Source organism: Aquarana catesbeiana, linkage group LG04, assembly GCF_042186555.1.
Source record: "Aquarana catesbeiana isolate 2022-GZ linkage group LG04, ASM4218655v1, whole genome shotgun sequence".
Taxonomy (NCBI): domain Eukaryota; kingdom Metazoa; phylum Chordata; class Amphibia; order Anura; family Ranidae; genus Aquarana; species Aquarana catesbeiana.
The window spans coordinates 271,218,333-271,240,324 of NC_133327.1; the positions used below are offsets into that span (position 1 = coordinate 271,218,333).

Sequence of the window (21,992 nt, forward strand, 5' to 3'; positions counted from 1 at the left end):
GGTTATAGGCCACCTTAAGGTGATGGACAATCCAGGAAGTTCATTCCCTATATAACACCTCCTTCCAGGAGCACATCAGTTTTTGTAGCAAAGAAATATACTTAACCACTTCCCGCCTGGCCTATAGCAGATTGACGGCCAGGCGGTGGTTCAATTATCCTGACTGGGCGTCATATGACGTCCAGCAGGATAACAGCCGCCGCGCGCCCGCGCATCGCGGTGATCGGTGGAGCGGGGTGTCAGTCTGACACCCCGCTCCACCGATCTTGGTAAAGAGCCTCCGGCGGAGGCTCTTTACCACGTGATCAGCCGTGTCCAATCATGGCTGATCACGATGTCAATAGGAAAAGCCGTTGATCGGCTTTTCCTCACTCGCGTCTGACAGACGCGAGTAGAGGAGAGCCGATCGGCGGCTCTCCTGACAAGGGGGGGTCTGCGCTGATTGTTTATCAGCGCAGCCCCCCCTCGGATGCCCACACTAGACCACCAGGGAAGCCGCCAGGACCACCAGGGAAGGGGGCAACATGTGGATGGCCAGGTATGTACCCCATGACTATCCACATGTGCAAATTATGCCCAATCTGTGCCAATCAGTGCCCACAAATGGGCACTGACTGGCACCATTATATATCAGTGATTCCCAGCAATGCCACAGATCAGTGTCATCAGTGTCACCCATCAGTGTCCATCGGTGCCACCTGTCAGTGCCCATCCATGCCACCTATCAGTGCCACCCATAAGTACCCATCAGCGCCACCCATAAGTACCCATCAATGCCACCTATGAGTGCCCATCAGTGCTGCCTATGAGTGTCCATCAGTGCCATCCATGAGTGCCCATCAGTGCCGCATACCAGTGCTGCTTATTAGTGCCCATCATCGCCACCTCATTGGTGCCACCTCATCGTTGCCCATCAGTGCCGCCTTATCAGTGCCCGTCAGTGCAGCCATATCAGTGCCCGTCATTGAAGAAGAAAACGTACTTATTTACAAAAATTTTTAACAGAAACAAAGAAAAACTTGTTTTTATTCAAAATTTTTGGTCTTTTTTTATTTGTTGCGCAAAAAATAAAAAACACAGAGGTTATCAAATACCACCAAAAGAAAGCTCTATTTGTGGGAACAAAATGATAAAAAATTTGTTTGGGTACAGTGTTGTATGACCGCACAATTGTCATTCAAATTGCGACAGCGCTGAAAGCTGAAAATTGGCCTGGGCAGGAAGGTGTCTAAATGCCTGGTATTGAAGTGGTTTAATCCCCAAAAAAAAGGGGAGGGAACCCTGTGTCCCATGATGTACTCCAAGAAAAGGATTTTACAGGTAAGTGGTTATAAAAATCCTATTTTCTTTATCGTACATCATGGGACACAGAGCCTTAAGTAATTACTTAATGGGACATCCCATAGCAATGCTACTTGAGGGGAGGGAGACACAACCCTGAGGGTACCCCCAGACTTGAGGACCTATACTGCTGCCTGCAGCACACTGCGCTCGAAGGCGATATACTCATACCTCCTAACATCCACCTGATAAAATTTTGTGAATGTATGCACTGAAGACCAAGTTGTGGCCTTACAGATATGAGCCATGGAGGCCTGATGACCCAGTGCCCAAGAAGCACTAACCGCCCTGGTAGAGGCCGCCTTAACCTGAAAAGGGGGAATCTTACCCCTTAAATCATAAGTTTGAATCATCACTTGTCAAATCCACTTAGCGACAGTAGATTTCATTGCTGCCTGTCTTTTCTTAGGACCCTCTGGCAAAATAAATAAGACATCAGTCTTACAAATCTGAGCAGTTGCCTTTAAATAGATTTTCACTGCTCTCACCACATCAAGACAATGTAGTGACTTTTCTTCCCTGGAACATGGGTTTGGAAAAAAAACGATGGCAGGACAATATCTTGGTTCAGGCGAAAACCTGAGACCACTTTTGGTAAAAAACCTGGACGAGGGCACAACACCTCTCTGTCCTCATGAAAAATCAAATATGGCTCTTTACAAGAAAGAGCAGCCAATTCCAAAACCCTCCTTGCTGAGGATATAGCAACCAAAAATACCAACTTCCTTGTTAGAAGGACTAAGGGAATGTGTTGTATCGGTTCAAATGATTATTTTTGTAACACAGACAGAACTACGTTAAAGTCTCAATAGTTCAAGGGAGGTTTGATGGGCGGATTAAGCCGCGTCACCCCTTGCATAAAACCCCGGACTAAAGAATGTGTAGCAAGTGGTCTTTGAAATAAGACCGATAAAAGCTGAGACTTGGCCTTTGAAATAAGACCGATAAAAGCTGAGACTTGGCCTTTAATAGTACTCAAGGTCAATTTCATTTCTACCCGTAATTGTAGAAAGGCAAGAATTCTGGCTATGATATATCTCCGAGGGTGCCAACTCTTGGATTCACACCAGGAAACATAAACCCTCCAGACTCTATAATATATAGTTCTGGAGGCTGGCTTTCTTGCATTAATTAAAGTAGAGATAACTGACAAGAAAAGCCCCCGTTTCTTCAGAATGTGGGTTTCAACAGCCAAGCCATTAAATTTAGAGACCGTAAGGAAGGATGGAATATCGGCCCTGTGAGAGCAGATCTGGCCTTGGTGGGAGGGACCATGGGCCCACCACTGCCATCTTTACGATTTCTGCATACCATGACCTTCTGGGCCATGCTGGTGCCACCAGAATTACCGGCTTTCTTTCCAGCTTGATCCTTCAAAGAAGTCGAGGCAGCAAATGAATAGGGGGGAAAGCATAGATCAGTGAGAACTGATCCCACGGGGTCACCAACGCATCCGTTCGGCATGCGAATGGATCCCTTGTTCTGGCCACAAAGTTGACTAACTTCATGTTGAACCTGGAGGCTAGAAGATCTACATCCGGAGTCCTCCATCTTTGGCAAACAACATAAAATATGTCAGGGTGAAGAGACCATTCCCCTGGGAATAACTGCTGGCGACTCAAGTAGTCCGCCTGCCAATTCTCCACTCCCGGAATGAAGACTGCCGATTGGCAAGGAACATTCCTTTCTGCCAAAGTTAGAATATGGTTTACCTCTCTGCGCTGAGAGACTTTTGGTGCCCCCTTGGTGATTGATATAGGCCACAGCTGTGGCATTGTCGGATTGAATCCTGACAGGACAATCCCGTAACCTGAAAGTCCAGGCCTTTAGAGCCAGACGCACTGCCCGAATCTCTAGGATATTAATGGGCAAGGTTCTTGACCACTGGACAGTTATCTTGTCTAGTACTGCTCCCCAGCCTGAAAGGCTGGCATCCGTTGTTACTACTTTTCAGATGACTGGTCTGAAGGATTTTCCTTTCAGCATATTCTGGGTTAGTAACCACCAAGTGAGGCTTTGGGACACTCTTGGGGACAGCCACATTGTTAAGTCTAAAGCTTGAATTATTTTGTTCCAAGTCGACAGGATACTGTTTTGCAATAGAACTGGGCACAGGGAACTACTTCGAATGAAGCCACCATGGTTCCTAGCAACCTCATGCAGAGGCGAATGGAGGGATCGCCTTTTAACCTGACCATCCACACCAGCTCTCTTATGGAGTTGATTTTTGCCTGAGGTAAGAACACCTTTTTCCTGGGCTGTGTCTATGATCAGACGCAAGTACTCTAGCCTTTTTAGCGGTATTAAGGAAGATTTCTCTAGGTTGAGAATCTAACCCAAACTTCCCAGATAATTGGTTGTAGTGCGTACGCTTTGCTCCAAACGAGCCACCGATTGATCTATTAGCAATAGATCGTCTAGGTACCCTACGACTTATGCCCTGTGCCCTTAACCTGGCTAGAGGTGGGGCCACCACTTTTGTGAACACCCGGGGTGCTGTGGCTAGCCCGAAGGGCAGGGCTACAAACTGGAAATGCTGCTGTTCTAACTCGAACCGCAGAAACTTTTGGTGAGCAGGAAATATAGGGACATGCAGATATGCATCCCTGATGTCGCTGATGCCAGAGGTTCTCCTCCTAGAAGGATAGAAACTACTGACCTGATCGTCTCCATGCGAAAGGAGCGGATCTTCAGAAACTGATTTAGATTTTTAGCTCTAGAATGGGTCTGACATCTCCATTTGGTTTTAGTACCATACAAAAGTTTGAATAAAACCCCAAACCTTGCTCTTTTGCAGGGATCTGTATGATCACCCCTTGAAAAATGAATCGGTCTAGTGCCTGAAACAGATTGTCTTTTTTCTGGATCTTTGGGAACACTTGACCTCAGGAAACGAGACGGTGGAAAGTCCCGAAATTCCAGCTTGTACCCCAATGTTACAGTGGAGATGACCCATCTGTCCTGAATTTCCCCTTTCCAGACTTCTGAAAACTGCAGAAGTCTTCCCCCCACCTTGGTGAGGGGGGGTTGCCTCTTCATGATGAGGCTTTAGGATTCTGCTTTGCAGGTTTCCGACCCCAGGCTTCTTTTGACTGGCAAGAGTACCTTTCCCACTAGAAATTGTTTGGATATATTTGTCCAAGTCTTCTCCAAAAAATCGCTCCCCATGAAAAGGGAACCCAGTTAGGAGGTTTTTACTTGCAGCCTCAGCTAACCAATTTTTTAACCAGGGATTCTACGCATATGCACAAGCATAAGGCGGGACTGCCTGGTGAATAGAATCTTTAAAGGCATCTATGGCAAAGCATAATGCTTTTGGTAGTTCAGCCAATTCCCAAGCTTGTCGTGCAGGAAACTCTCTAAGGGCCTGTTTAAATTGGCCCTTTAGGGATTGACAGACGCCTATTGCAGTGACTGCAGGCTGAGTAACGGCACCTGCCAAGAAAAAAGTAGATTAAAACTTTTTTATCTGTTGGATCCTTAAGCATTTGTGCATTGTCTACAGGACAAGTTAGGCCTTTATTCACACTGGAAATCGCAGCGTCAACTGCTGGTACTTTCCATTTTTTGGAGAATTTCTGTTCCAGGGGATAGAGAATTGAAAATCTCTTAGGAGGGAGAAAATGCTTATCCGGGTGATACCATTCAGCAAAAATATGCTGTTCTAGTAATGCATGTGCAGGAAATGCATGCAAAGACTGAAAAGGTTTTAAGGAAGCCAAAGAAGAAACCGAGCTTTCAGGAGACTCCGTTAGAGGTAGCATGAAAGCAGAATGAACCATCTCCGTAAGAGATTGTATCAGCAATTTCTCAGATTGAGAGGCTGAAAAAGGTTAATCTACCGTTGTTTCCTCCACAGAGGAATCATCGGTTTGTTTTTCCTCCTGATCGCCTGAGGGTAACACCTCATCCTGTGCCCACTGTTCCCCTTGCAAAGGTTCTGAAGTGGGAGAGGGGGATCTAGCACGCTTCCTATCCATTTGAATGGAGGATGCGATTAAAGCCACTAATCTTCCTTCCAGACCCTGCAGGGTGGAGGAAAAGACATCTTCAGTCACATATACAGGGGGTGCAATGTGAGAAGCAGTTGCAACATCAATCTGTTCCAATGGCTCACCCTGGCTTGCCATAACTGGTAATTCAGTCGAGGATGACAGCGTGGAAATGCAACTTGAGATCCTAGCGCCTGGGGGTGAAACCTTTAGTACCTTTTTGTTTTTTGTGGTGTCTTTTTTAGTAGGCAAAGTCCTAAGCATAAAAACAGAGGCACTATACAATTGCACTTAATCGCTGAAAATGACATTGAAATGACATTTAAAGCTGCTATAAAGTTCAGCCTAGTGCTGGGAAAAAGGTGTCCTTCCTGTATCAGGAATGCCCCTTCGCAACCCTCATGTGTCCCACAACCTTCATGTGTCCCTGTGTGCAGACTGCTTGTTTCCTCCTCGCCAGCCGAGGAGAGACCGTCCCAGCTGTGGTTTTATTTGTTTTAGCCTGCCGTGCGTCCTCGTGGACGTTCACGGCACTGCGCTGCTGTTAGGCCCCGCCCCCTCCAAAAAAACTCCACCCTTTTTTCATTCAAAATGTTCCCATGCTCGTGCGCGGCATTTTCGGGTCTACAGACCCAACACGAGGGGGGTGAGGGGAGACAGAGACCTGTCTAGCAGCAGGCAAACAAAACAGCATTAAAAACAGTACAATAGTAGCAGTAGCAGAACAGCGGGACCTCCGCACCCACCACGGCAGGGGGGTAATGAAAGGGGGGTACAGCACTGACGTCCTCCTAACCCTCCGATCCTTTCAGGTGGGAGAAAGAAAACATTTGGCAGATTTATTTTACCTGAGAGAAAAAATCCTCTTGCACGCGCTGCTGCGGCCACACACAGACTGACACTGAGCTTTACAGTGAAGACATCAGATTAAGGTATGTGCATCGACTCTCGCTAGTGTAGAATTAAGGCATGGCAACATTTTTTCCCTAATAGACGAAATACATAGGTGGACTTTTCAGTTCCTAAGTTTCTTCCCTTACCTTATCCCGCCGCAGGATTTGCTGAATTAACAGACAATCCAACCTTCACCCATCACGGTGGGCTGCGTTTAGCAAACCTTCAAGGACTGGGTCCCTATAATGGGGTTCCACTTCTTTAGGACCGGTAAAAGCACCCCACCAGGAAAGCTTTAGGTAATGTAGTAAGACCTAAGCCCTGGGTCCTGGGGTCCAGCCCTAAAAGAGAGGCATTACAGGCAAAACCTTGTGCTTTGGATACGAGGCCCCAGGTACCATGCATTTAGGTATCAGTGGCACTTTGGATGGATCTGGTCTATAGAGGCTATTTAAACCCAGCATGGATCCCTCCTGGAGTTACTCAGAGCAGATCTTCTACGATAAAGAAATGTGTGTTTTGAAAGACAGTGGAGGAGAGATGGCCGCAGATAAACAAGTACAACTCACAGTATGTAGGAGGATTGGTTTCATCTCCGTTTATCATCTCATGCTAATCACTTTACTGAGTATATGTAAAGGATTACAACCACCACTAGAAAAAAGTTTTCTGCTTGATGTACACTTTATTGGCACTGCAACATATATTACCATACCATGCCATAAAAAAAATTGGCTTAACCCAAAAAGCTCTTTCAGGATACACTGGAAAATATATTTTCTAGTGATATTTTAAGCGTGTATAACACATCAGTATACACAGTCAGGTCCATAAATATTGGGACATCGACACAATTCTAATCTTTTTGGCTCTATACACCACCAAAATGGATTTGAAATGAACCAAACAAGATGTGCTTTAACTGCAGACTTTCAGCTTTAATTTGAGGGTATTTACATCCAAATCAGGTGAACGGTGTAGGAATTACAACAGTTTGTATATGTGCCTCCCACTTTTTAAGGGACCAAAAGTAATGGGACAATTGGCTGCCCAGCTGTTCCATGGCCAGGCTAGAAAATTACTTAGAACCCCCAAACAAATATGATTTTTCTTCTAACACCCTAGAGAATAAAATGGCAGACGTTGCAATACTTTTTCTGCACCGTATTTGCGCAGCGGTCTTAAAAGCGCACTTTTTTGGGAAAAAATTCACTTTTTTGAATAAAAAAAATAAGACAACAGTAAAGTTAGCCCATTTTTTTTTTATATTGTGAAATATAATGTTACGCCAAGTAAATTGATACCCAACATGTCACGCTTGAAAATTGCGCCCGCTCGTGGAATGGCTTCAAACTTTTACCCTCAAAAATCTCCATAGGCGACATTTAAAAAATTCTACAGGTTGCATATTTTGCGGTACAGAGGAGGTCTAGGGCTAGAATTATTGCTCTCGCTCTACCAGTCGCTGCGATACCTCATATGTGTGGTTTGACCACCGTTTTCATATGCGGGCGCTACTCGCGTATGCGTTCGCTTCTGCGCGCGAGCTCGTCGGGACGGGGGGGTTCTAAAAATTTTTTTTTAAATTTTTATTATTTATTTTACAATATTTTATTTATTTTTACACTGTTAAAAAAAAAAAATGGTGTCACTTTTATTCCTATTACAAGGAATGTAAACATCCCTTGTAGTAGAAAAAAGCATGGCAGGACCTCTTAAATATGAGATCTGGGGTCAAAAAGACCTCAGATCTCATATTTACACTAAAACGCAATAAAAAAAAAAAAAAAAAAAGTCATTTAGAAAAATGACATTTGAAAAAATGTGCCTTTAAAAGGCGTGGACGGAAGTGACGTTTTGACGTTGCTTCTGCCCAGCAGTGTCATGGAGACGAGTGGGTGCCATCTTAGCCTCACTCGTCTCCAGACACACCACAGGGAAGGACGCGATCGCCTCCGGTAAGCGGCGGAGGGCACCGGATCGCGGCGGGAGGGGGGGCCCCCTCTCCCGCCAATGATAAAAGTGATCTCGCGGCGAATCCGCCGCAGGGACCACTTTTATCTGAAAGCCGTCCGCCGCGCGAAAACGGGGATACTGGGGTTATGGCAGCTAGCTGCTGCCATAACAACGATATCCCCGTTCAAAAATTGGACGTACATCGTCGTGTGGCGGTCCTTATGTGGTTAAAAAGAAAGAACGCACCGGTGAGCTCAGCAACACCAAAAGACCCAGAAGACCACGGAAAACAACTGTGGTGGATGACCAAAGAATTCTTTCCCTGATGAAGAAAACACCCTGCACAACAGTTGGCCAGATCAAGAACACTCTCCAGGAGGTAGGTGTATGTGTGTCAAAGTCAACAATCAAGAGAAGACTTCACCAGACTGAATAGAGGGTTCACCACAAGATGTAAACCATTGGGGAGCCTCAAAAACAGGAAGGCCAGATTAGAGTTTGCCAAACAACATCTAAAAAAGCCTTTACAGTTCTGGAACAACATCCTATGGACAGATGAGACCAAGATCAACTTGTACCAGAGTGATGGGAAGAGAAGAGTATGGAGAAGGAAAGGAACTGTTCATGATCCAAAGCATTCCACCTCATCATTGAAGCATGGTGGTGGTAGTGTCATGGCGCAGGCATGTATGGCTGCCAATGGAACTGGTTCTCTTGTATTTATTGATGATGTGACTGCTGACAAAAGCAGCAGGATGAATTCTGAAGTGTTTCGGGCAATATTATCTGCTCATATTCAGCAAAATGCTTCAGAACTCATTGGACGGCGCTTCACAGTGCATATGGACAATGACCCGAAGCATACTGCGAAAGCAACCAAAGAGTTTTTTTAAGGGAAAGAAGTGGAATGTTATGCAATGGCCAAGTCAATCACCTGACCTGAATCCGATTGAGCATGCATTTCACTTGCTGAAGACAAAACCACAAATCCATTGTGGTGGTGTATAGAGCCAAAAAGGTTAGAATTGTGTCGATGTCCCAATGTTTTTTTTTTTAGCCGGTAGCTGGCTTTCCCATGAAAGCGATCCATAAGTGGAGGGAGGGGATGCATCTGCATTTTTCAGGCTTACCGTTTTCACTGTCGCGCCCAAGAAACAGTGCGGCTGGCTGGTCACAGAGGTGAACAGAGACCAGATAGTCTCTGATCGCCTCTATGACTTTGGAGGACCAGAGCGACATCATGACATCACTTCCAGTCCACAACGTAAGTAAATATTTTTTTTATTATTTGTAAAGCAAAAGGATCACATTTTTTTGTTGTAAAATCTTTTGCTTTTAAAAAGGTGATGGAGACATTTGGGGTCTTTTTAAACCCAGATCCCTCCATAAAGAGGACCTGTAATCCTTATTAATTTTAAAAGAGATGTTTACATTCCTTGTAATAGGGAAAAAAAGTGATTAAAAAAAAAAAAAGTAAAAAACGCCCTCATCCCTCCATGCTCGTGCACAGAAGCGAACGCAATCGTAAGTCATGCATGCATATGTAAACGACGTTCGCACCACACATGTAAGGTGTCGTCGTGAACATTAGAGTGAGAGCAATAATTCTAGCACTAGATAACCTCTGTAACCTGTAAAAATGTCGCCTATGGAGATTTTATTGTAGTATTACCCTAGTGTGTCAGTTTGAAAAACCCCTGCACAAATACCGTGTGGCATAAAAAATTGCAACAATCACCATTTTATTCCTTAGGTCTCTGCTAAAAAAAGAGATATATATATATATATATATATATATATATATATATATATATATATATATATGTATATGTAGGAAGGCCAGTATGGTGGCCTGAATTTATGGGAGGAGCCCGGGGGGTATTTAAGCAGCCCGCTCACCTGTGGTGCTTGTCGGTTTCCTGTGCGCGATATACGTCACTAGGCCGACTATTCGATATACCAGCGTTCGCAAGTTCTTGCCTCGCAAGTTCCCGTATTCGATATTCCGTACTCAAAACCTTCGAAGTCCGCGTTTTCCGTTCGTAGTTTGTACCACGCGTCTGGCTTGGCCGTCGCAGGTAAGGTCCCGTCGGATTTTTCGTTTTCATATCATGTCACTAAACCGTGATTTCAAATTTTCGTTTCACTCGCATTTCACAAACTGCAATGTATATCGCTCGTACTTTCGATATGTTACCATTTCGACAGCACTGCGACGCAGACGTCGCTTCATTTCTAGCATGTCGGTATCGGTAGACAGCCATAGCCAGTCGCAATTTGCAATTTATCAAATCAAGTTAGTTCGATACCAACCATTTCTCATTTCTGAAACATTTCTAAACTCATTTCTGACATTTTCAAATCATTTCTCATTTCTGAAACATTTCTAAACTCATTTCTGACATTTCAAATCATTTCTCATTTCAGTCACTTACCGCGCTCCGATTCGAATCCAGTCGCACCAAAAGGTGCGCCGATTCGTTCCGGTGTGCCCCAGTTATTATGGCCTCATTTCTATACATGCTCCAGAGTTACGTTTTATCAGTCATTTGTACCTCTGTCATGGTTATCATTTCATTTCCACGTATCACGTTCCGACATGAATTCAGTCGCATGGAAATGCACCGATTCGTCTCGGCGTGCCCCAGGAGTGGCCTCATTTCTATACATGCTCCAGAGTTACGTTTTATCAGTTATACGTACCTCTGTCATGGTTATCATTTCATTTCCACGTATCACGTTCCGACATGAATTCAGTCGCATGGAAATGCACCGATTCGTCTCGGCGTGCCCCAGGAGTGGCCTCATTTCTATACATGCTCCAGAGTTACGTTTTATCAGTTATACGTACCTCTGTCATGGTTATCATTTCATTTCCACGTATCACGTTCCGACATGAATTCAGTCGCATGGAATTGCACCGATTCGTCTCGGCGTGCCCAAGGATTGGCCTCATTTCTATACATGCTCCAGAGTTACGTTTTATCAGTTATACGTACCTCTGTCATGGTTATCATTTCATTTCCACGTATCACGTTCCGACATGAATTCAGTCGCATAGAAATGCACCGATTCGTCTCGGCGTGCCCAGGTTTGGCCACATTTCAGTACATGCTCCGGAGTCCGATTCGCAGTCAGTCGCTACAACAGCACGACCGATTCGAGCCTCCGTCATGGTAAACGATATGTTACATCCTCACTTACCGCGCTCCGTTTCGAATCCAGTCGCATCTTCGATGCACCGATTCATTACGGCGTGCCCCAGGGCTCGGCCTCATTTCTGATACATGCGCCAGAGTCCGGATCATAGCTAGTCGCAGACATCGGGGGATTGATACATATCTCTGTCATGCAATTACTACCATTTCACTCCCACAACGCATCACCGTTCCGAAACCAGTCGCATCTGACATGCACCGATTCGTCACGGAATGCTTCGCTGGTTCCGATCGCATTTCATACCTATACCAGAGCTCGGTTGGTTGCCAGTCGCAAACACGGCACAACCAATTCGAGCCTCCGTCAAAATAATCATTTCTCTCATTTCATTTCATACTGCGCTCCAAATCGAATCCAGATGCATCAAACAGGCACCGATTCGTCCTGGGTGCACCAATATTTTCAGTTGCCTCATTTCAATACATGCTCCAGAGCCCGGTTCACGGTCGAATAAATCATGACGACCAGGCCGGACCTCTGTCATGGAATTCATTCATAATCAAGGCAAACATTTCGAATCATTTCATTGTCACAAGATTGCAAGCACCATACAAATCGTTGCTTCAAGTTTGTTAGCAATCCCTTCACGAATTGTCACCTTTTCATTTCCTCAAAAAAAAAAAAAAAAAAAAAAGAAAAGAATTCGAAACCAGTCGCATCTGAGATGCACCGAGTCGTCACGGAATGCCTCGCTGGTTTCGACCGTATCCATACCTATACCAGAGCTCGGTTAGTTGCCAGTCGCAGAACACGGCACAACCAATTCGAGCCTCGGTCAAGGTAATCATTTCTCTCATTCATTTCATACTGCGCTCCGATTCGAATCCAGATGCATCAAACAGGCACCGATTCGTCCCGGTGTGCACCAATGTTTTCAGTTGCCTCATTTCAATACATGCTCCAGAGCCCGGTTCATGGTCGAATCAGTCACGACACGACCAGGCCGGACCTCTGTCAGGGAGTTCACTCATTTCATAATCAAGGCAAACATTTCGAATCATTTCATTGTCACAAAGATTGCAAACACCATACAAACGGCCCCAGCCAACACCTGCATCAGAACTTGGTTAGCTATCAGTTACGGCATAAACAGTTCGTGCCTTTGCCAGGACAAACATTTCACGGTTACATACCACACTCCAATTCAAATCCAGTCGCATCCGTGATGCACCAACTTATTCCGGCATGCACCAGCGTTTCTTTGCCTCATTTCAGTATATGCTCCAGAGTCCAGGCCGCAGTCAGTCGCAGCTGCGGCACAACCGATTCGTGCCTCTGTCATGGCGAAACGTTTCTCATTCATTTCACTCTAAGGCAAACATTTCATTTATTTCGCTGTCGCATGCCGCGCCCCGATTCAAATTCAGGGCATCTGTCAGACATATATTCATCCTGGCAAGCCCCAGTTGGTGCAGCCTCATTTGCGCAGTCATGGCACACCGATTCGTGCCTTTGTCATGGCACAAACAGTTCACTCATTTATTTAATGCCATGCACCTGTCGCTTAAACATGTTACAATTACCTTTCAAACCAGGTAGTCAAACACTCCACCGGTTCTCATCTGTCATTTCCTCTAGGTCAGTCAAAAAAAAAAAAGGGGGGGGCCAGTCATGGTCCTGATTTCATTCGTTGGAACCTTCGCCTCGCGACTATACCCCCTCATAGTCACTGCACATCCAAGTATAACCTCTTGCAATCATCGCAAATACGCATCCAAACACAACTTCTTGCATTTCATTGCAAGCACACATCGAAACATAACTTCTTGCAATTGCAAGCACACATCCCATCATGACTTCTTGCAATCGTTGCAAGTACGCATCCAAACAGAACGTCTTGCAATCGTTGCAAGCACACATCCAAGCACAATTTCTTGCAATCATTTCAAACACGTATCCAATCACAAAACTTCTGGCAAACGTTGCAGGCATGCATTCAAGCATAACTTCTTGCAATCGTCGCAAGTACGCATCCAATTACAACTTCTCACAGCCATTGCAAGCACACATCCAAGCTTAACGCTTGCAGTCTTGCAAGCACATGCAGCAATACGAACTTTTCACAGTCACTACAAACACATCTCCACCGACAGGAACTCCCTTGCAATCGTTGCAAGCACACATTCAAGCACAAATCTTACAATCATTACAAGACACGCATATTAGCATAACTTCTTGCAATCATTGCAAGCACGCATCCAGTCACAACTTCTCGCAAATGTTGCAGGGACACACCCAAGCATAACTTCTTGCAATCATGGCAAGCACGCATCCAAACACAACTTTATAATTGTTGCAAACACGCATCCAAGTATAACTCCTTGCAGCCCGTGCAAGCACATGCAGTAATACGGACTTCATGCAGTCACGGCGAACACATCTCCATTGACACAAACTCCCTGGCAATGGTTGCAAACACGTATTAAGTACAAATCTTGCAATCATTGCAGGGTTCGCATCTTAGCATGACTTCTTGCAGTTAGTACACATTTCCAGTGGCACACAATCAGTCACACATCAATCTTCAGTGGCACTTAATCGGCCACTTGTCTCCAGTGGCATTTCATACGAGCCGTTCATCAATTTCTGTATCACATCTCGCTTAGCTCAGTTGAGTTCAGGTTCCACCCCGCACCAGGTATCGTATTGCCACACACAGCTGGCTCCTCATAACATCATCAGGCTATACCTAGCCTACATCCAGCATTTCTTGCCCTCACAGGACAGCAGAGAGTCATCCGTGTCTACGGCTCATACAGTAGAATCCTTTCTATGTGGCGTCCAGAAGCATCAGACCACAGCTAACGGCAAACGTTGCCCATCACAACTGCCATCTTCAGGGACATGTCAAAACCTCAGACATTCCCCAGTCTAGACAAGCAGCCATCTACCTGGCCCTCTGTGGTTTCTACGGCCTAACAATTCACTTTACTGGCACAGGCAGCCAGGTACTACGTAGACACAACTTGACTCGCTGGTAATACCATTATGTCCTTCAGCTTGTAGTCTCAAAAAAACTCAATAAACCGGAACCGAGGTCTACAATAACCTCCTCCGAATTAACGAACACCACGCAGGCCAGCCTCCCCCTTGACAAACTGACCCGTATCAGGTTAGTTCCCCAAGACTTCACCCATACACGGGTATGTACTAACAAGCAGCTGCAGTCTTTCCTAAGAATGCGGACCTATCAATGTCGGAAGGTCCCGTACTACGTGGGTCGGTGTATCAATGGTTATACCTTAAACTCTAGGGTCTTATCACCTACGTCGCTCTTATCACCCCAGGTAGCGACAGATGTCACAGCCACCACAGGCATCGCGGCAATTTTTGGCCATCATAGGTTCACAAGTACATGGCCCCCAGAGACACTCCTAAACCCCGGGTTTACCCGGATTTCCTCCCTCTTCAAGTTACACAAAGTCATGGCAACCGCTTAACTCTAGGGTCTTATCTGGACAGGACAGGTCGTGGCTTGCCACCGACATCCGGTCCGAGGCGAACCTCTTAATGAAGCCAGGTCCGCATCGCTCTGTTATGTCCTTCTTGCGCAGGCTGGTGTAATTAGCTTGGCAACACCAGTTTAATGTCCACTGCACGTTCGTTCCAGGCTGCCATCTTCTGGGACATGTCTACTATATTAACCAGTTCACTGTTGGGCCTTCTCCCCAGTTTTGTCATACAAGCAGCCATTTACTCGGCCTACCACGGGTTCTGGCGGCCCAGCGAGTTCACCCGCAGCAATCCCGCAGGCCAAGTTCTGTGTAGTTGGCTCGCTGCCAAAACCATTTCATCCTCCACCCTGCAGTGTCCAAAACCCAGCAATCAAGCTCCAGGATAGTCATCCATCTCCATAAAGTAAACAACGTCCGGTGGCCAGTAACCATACTCGCCCGCCTACTGTCACTCCTACCGGAACACTCAACCTCTAGTCCCCTATTACCTTTCCGGGCAACCCTCGAGTGCCTGCCAGTTCATCAAACACCTGTGGGTTCTTCTACACTGCCTACACCTCGACCCCAGTCAGCACTCCAGTCACTCTTTAGTATTGGGGCAGCCATGGCAGCATTTCGGCATGGGTCCCAGACCACGTCATCAAGAGACTCAGCAGGTGAAACTCTGCCTACCTCGCCTGTACGTCCCCACTCCTTAGGTGGAAACGGCACAAGCATTCACCAAACTTGCTCAAATAAATAAAGCCAAAACTAATAAAACCACACCCCTACCTGAATGTTTTTGCCCCCTTATTCTGGCATACCGACCAGCAGACCAAGGCACACTTTCAGGTCCATTTCATATGGTAAGTCCACACTTCCAGGTCTATTTCCGATGGTAAGTTTTATGTTAACTACAAATGTTATCTATGTCCATATCGGATATAGGGCTCCACCCATAAGTAGGAAGGCCAGTATGGTGGCCTGAATTTATGGGAGGAGCCCGGGGGGTATTTAAGCAGCCCGCTCACCTGTGGTGCTTGTCGGTTTCCTGTGCGCGATACCCACCCTCCCATCCCCATTTCAAGGCATTCATTTCATTCATTCATTTCATTCATTTCTCTCTACAGAATAATCATTTCTTTAACTAGGGTATGCCCCCTTATTCTGGCATACCGACCAGCAGACCAAGGCACACTTTCAGGTCCATTTCATATGGTAAGTCCACACTTCCAGGTCTATTTCCGATGGTAAGTTTTATGTTAACTACAAATGTTATCTATGTCCATATCGGATATAGGGCTCCACCCATAAATATATATATATATATATATATATATATATATATATATATATATATATATATATATATATATATATATATATATATATATATATATACAGCCATTTGCTAAAATCATTTAAGTTCATTTTTTTTCCTCATTAATGCACACACAGCACCCCATATTGACAGATGCAAGGAGGAATGGCAGAGGATCCCCAAATCCAGGTGTGAAAAACTTGTTGCATCTTTCCCAAAAAGACTTATGGCTGTATTAGATCAAAAGGGTGCTTCTACTAAATACTGAGCAAAGGGTCTGAATACTTAGGACCATGTGGTATTTCAGTTTTTCTTTTTTAACCACTTGCCGACCGCCTCACGACGATATACGTCGGCAGAATGGCACGGGCAGGCAGAATCACGTACCTGTACGTGATCTGCCTCCCGCGGGCGGGGGGTCCGATCGGATGATGTCATCTCTCCTCGGCTCGGTATTTTCCGTTCCGGCGCCGAGGAGAGAAGACTTCAATGTGAGTGCACAACACACACACATACAGTAGAACATGCCAGGCACACAATACACCCCCCTTTACCCCCCCGATCATCCCCAATCACCCCCCCCCCCCCCCCCCGTCACACTGACACCAACCAGTTTTTTTTTTTCTGATTACTGCACTGGTGTCAGTTTGTGACAGTTAGTGTGGTAGGGCAGTTAGGGAGGTAAATATTTAGGTTCGCCGTCAGCGTTTTATAGCGTCAGGGACCCCCATATACTATCTAATAAATGTTTTAACCCCTTGATTGCCTCCTAGTTGTGATCACCGTATAAGTGTTACGGGTGACGCTGGTTAGTTCGTTTATTTTTTTATAGTGTTAGGGCACGCGCCGTTTATTACCGAATAAAGGTTTAGCTCCCTGATCGCCCGGCGGTGATATGCGTCGCCTCAGGCAGCGTCAGGTTAGCGCCAGTAGCGCTAACACCCACCGTACACCTCCCCTAGTGGTATAGTATCTGAACGGATCAATATCTGATCCGATCAGATCTATACTAGCGTCCCCAGCAGTTTAGGGTTCCCAAAAACGCAGTGTTAGCGGGATCAGCCCAGATACCTGCTAGCACCTGCGTTTTGCCCCTCCGCCCGGCCCAGCCCAGACCACCCAAGTGCAGGATTGATCGATCACTGTCACTTACAAAACACTAAACGCATAACTGCAGAGTTCGCAGAGTCAGGCCTGATCCCTGCGATCGCTAACAGTTTTTTTGGTAGCGTCTTGGTGAACTGGCAAGCACCAGCCCCAGGCAGCGTCAGGTTAGCGCCAGTACTGCTAACACCCACGCACGCACCGTACACCTCCCTTAGGGGTATAGCATCTGAACAGGTCAATATCTGATCCGATCAGATCTATACTAGCATCCCCAGCAGTTTAGGGTTCCCAAAAACGCAGTGTTAGTGGGATCAGCCCAGATACCTGCTAGCACATGCGTTTTGCCCCTCCGCCCGGCCCACCCAAGTGCAGTATCGATTGATCACTGTCACTTACAAAACACGAAACGCATAACTGCAGCATTCGCACAGTCAGGCCTGATCCCTGCGATCGCTAACAGTTTTTTTGGTAGCGTTTTGGTGAACTGGCAAGCACCAGCCCCAGGCAGCGTCAGGTTAGCGCCAGTACCGCTAACGTACGCACCATACACCTCCCTTAGTGGTATAGTATCTGAACGGATCAATATGTGATCCGATCAGATCTATACTAGCGTCCCCAGCAGTTTAGGGTTCCCAAAAACGCAGTGTTAGCGAGATCAGCCCAGATACCTGCCAGCACATGCGTTTTGCCCCTCCGCCCGGCCCACCCAAGTGCAGTATCGATCGATCACTGTCACTTACAAAACACGAAACGCATAACTGCAGCATTCGCACAGTCAGGCCTGATCCCTGCGATCGCTAACAGTTTTTTTGGTAGCATTTTGGTGAACTGGAAAGCACCAGCCCCAGGCAGCGTCAGGTTAGCGCCAGTACCGCTAACACCCAAGCACGCACCATACACCTCCCTTAGTGGTATAGTATCTGAACGGATCAATATCTGATCCGATCAGATCTATACTAGCGTCCCCAGCAGTTTAGGGTTCCCAAAAACGCAGTGTTAGCGGGATCAGCCCAGATACCTGCTAGCACCTGCGTTTTGCCCCTCCGCCCGGCCCAGCCCAGCCCACCCAAGTGCAGTATCGATCGATCACTGTCACTTACAAAACACTAAACGCATAACTGCAGCGTTCGCAGAGTCAGGCCTGATCCCTGCAATCGCTAACAGTTTTTTTTGGTAGAGTTTTGGTGAACTGGCAAGCACCAGCGGCCTAGGACACCCCGGTCGTAGTCAAACCAGCGCTGCAGTAACACTTGGTGACGTGGCGAGTCCCATAAGTGCAGTTCAAGCTGGTGAGGTGGCAAGCACAAGTAGTGTCCCGCTGCCACCAAGAAGAAGACAAACAGGCCTGTCGTGCCCATAGTGCCGTTCCTGCTGCATTAGCCAATCCTAATTGGGAACCCACCGCTTCTGCAGCACCCGTACTTCCCCCATTCACATCCCCAACCAAATGCAGTCGGCTGCATGAGAGGCATTTTTTTTATGTCCTCCCGAGTACCCCTACCCAACGAACCCCCCCAAAAAAAGATGTCGTGTCTGCAGCAAGCGCGGATATAGGCGTGACACCCGCTATTATTTTCCCTCCTGTCCTGACAATCCTGGTCTTTGCATTGGTGAATGTTTTGAACGCTACCATACATTAGTTGAGTATTAGCGTAGGGTACAGCATTGCACAGACTAGGCACACTTTCACAGGGTCTCCCAAGATGCCATCGCATTTTGAGAGACCCAAACCTGGAACCGGTTACAGTTATAAAAGTTACAGTTACAAAAAAAAGTGTAAAAAAAAAAAAACAAAAAAAAATATAAAATTTAAAAAAATAGTTGTCGTTTTATTGTTCTCTCTCTCTCTATTCTCTCTCTATTGTTCTGCTCTTTTTTATTGTATTGTATTCTACAATGTTTTATTGTTATTATGTTTTATCATGTTTGCTTTTCAGGTATGCAATTTTTTGTACTTTACCGTTTACTGTGTTTTATTGTTAACCATTGTTTTGTCTTCAGGTACGCCATTCATGACTTTGAGTGGTTATACCAGAATGATGCCTGCAGGTTTAGGTATCATCTTGGTTTAATTCTTTTCAGCCAGCGGTCGGCTTTCATGTAAAAGCAATCCTAGCGGCTAATTAGCCTCTAGACTGCTTTTACAAGCAGTGGGAGGGAATGCCCCCCACCGTCTTCTGTGTTTTTCTCTGGCTCTCCTGTCTCAACAGGGAACCTGAGAATGCAGCCGGTGATTCAGCCAGCTGACCATAGAGCTAATCAGAGACCAGAGTGGCTCCAAACATCTCTATGGCCTAAGAAACCGGAAGCTACGAGCATTTTATGACTTAGATTTCGCCGGATGTAAACAGCGTCATTGGGAAATTGGGAAAGCATTTTATCATACCTGTTACTACCTATTGCTATCATAGGGGATATTTACATTCCCTGAGATAACAATAAAATGATTAAAAAAAAAAAGCACCCCTGTCCCCCCCTGCTCTCGCGCTAAGGCGAACGCAAGCGTCGGTCTGGCGTCAAATGTAAACAGCAATTGCACCATGCATGTGAGGTATCACCGCGAAGGTCAGATCGAGGGCAGTAATTTTAGCAGTAGACCTCCTCTGTAAATCTAAAGTGGTAACCTGTAAAGGCTTTTAAAAATGTATTTATTTTGTTGCCACTGCACGTTTATGCGCAATTTTAAAGCATGTCATGTTTGGTATCCATGTACTCAGCCTAAGATCATCTTTTTTATTTCATCAAACATTTGGGCAATATAGTGTGTTTTAGTGCATTAAAATTTTAAAAAGTGTGTTTTTTCCCCAAAAAATGTGTTTGAAAAATCGCTGCGCAAATACTGTGTGAAAAAAAAAAATGAAACACCCACCATTTTAATCTGTAGGGCATTTGCTTTAAAAAAAATATATAATGTTTGGGGGTTCAAAGTAATTTTCTTGCAAAAAAAAAAAAATTTTTCATGTAAACAAAAACTGTCAGAAAGGGCTTTGTCTTCAAGTGGTTAGAAGAGTGGGTGATGTGTGACATAAGCTTCTAAATGTCATGCATAAAATGCCAGGACAGTTCAAAACCCCCCCAAATGACCCCATTTTGGAAAGTAGACACCCCAAGCTATTTGCCGAGAGGCATGTCGAGTCCATGGAATATTTTATATTGTGACACAAGTTGCGGGAAAGACAAATTTTTTTTTTTTGCACAAAGTTGTCACTAAATGATATATTGCTCAAACATGCCATGGGAATATGTGAAATTACACCCCAAAATACATTCTGTTGCTTCTCCTGAGTACAGGGATACCACATGTGTGAGACTTTTTGGGAGCCTAGCCTCGTACGGGACCCAGAAAACCAAGCACCGCCTTCAGGCTTTCTAAGGGCGTAAATTTTTTATTTCACTCTTCACTGCCTAGGAATGCCCAGGTGGCACAAACCCCCCCCCCCAAATGACCCTATTTTGGAAAGTAGACACCCCAAGCTATTTGCTGAGAGGTATAGTGAGTATTTTGCAGACCTCACTTTTTGTCACAAAGTTTTGAAAATTGAAAAAAGAAAAAAAAATGTTTTTTCTTGTCTTTCTTCATTTTCAAAAACAAATGAGAGCTGCAAAATACTCACCATGCCTCTCAGCAAATAGCTTGGGGTGTCTACTTTCCAAAATGGGGTCATTTGGGAGGGTGTTTGTGCCACCTGGGCATTCCATGGCCTCCGAAACTGTGATATGCAGTGAAGAGTGAAATAAAAAATTTACACCCTTAGAAATCCTGAAGGCGGTGATTGGTTTTCGGGGCCCCGTACGTGGCTAGGCTCCCAAAAAGTCCCACACATGTGGTATCCCCATACTCAGGAGAAGCAGCTAAATGTATTTTAGGGTGCAATTCCCCATATGCCCATGGCCCGTGTGAGCAATATATCATTTAGTGACAACTTTGTGCAAAAAAAAAAAAAATTGTCACTTTCCCGCAACTTGTGTCAAAATATAAAATATTCCATGGACTCACCATGCCTCTCAGCAAATAGCTTGGGGTGTCTACTTTCCAAAATGGGGTCATTTGGGGGGGGGGGGGTTGTGCCATCTGGGCATTTTATGGCCTTCAAAACTGTGATAGGTAGTGAGGAGTAAAAATCAAAAATTTACGCCCTTAGAAATCCTGAAGGCGGTGATTGGTTTTCGGGGCCCCGTACGCGGCTAGGCACACCAAAAAGTCCCACACATGTGGTATCCCCGTACTCAGGAGAAGCAGCTGAATGTATTTTGGGGTGCAATTCCACATATGCCCATGGCCTGTGTGAGCAATATATCTATATCTATATATTTTAGTGACAACTTTTTGTAATTTTTTTTTTTTGTCGTTATTCAATCACTTGGGACAAAAAAAATGAATATTCAATGGGCTTAACATGCCTCTCAGCAATTTCCTTGGGGTGTCTACTTTCCAAAATGGGGTCATTTGGGGGGGTTTGTACTGCCCTGCCATTTTAGCACCTCAAGAAATGACATAGGCAGTCATAAATTAAAAGCTGTGTAAATTCCAGAAAATGTACCCTAGTTTGTAGACGCTATAACTTTTGCGCAAACCAATAAATATACGCTTATTGACATTTTTTTTACCAAAGACATGTGGCCGAATACATTTTGGCCTAAATGTATGACTAAAATTGAGTTTATTGGATTTTTTTAATAACAAAAAGTAGAAAATATCATTTTTTTTCAAAATTTTCGGTCTTTTTC

The 21,992-nt window shown here is 45.3% G+C and overlaps 1 protein-coding gene across 3 annotated transcripts in view; it reads right to left on the reverse strand.

Moving 5' to 3' along the window:
- Positions 1–21,992, reverse strand: part of ARMC9 (armadillo repeat containing 9) — a 233,330-nt gene that overhangs the window by 65,281 nt on the left and 146,057 nt on the right. The window lies entirely within an intron of this gene.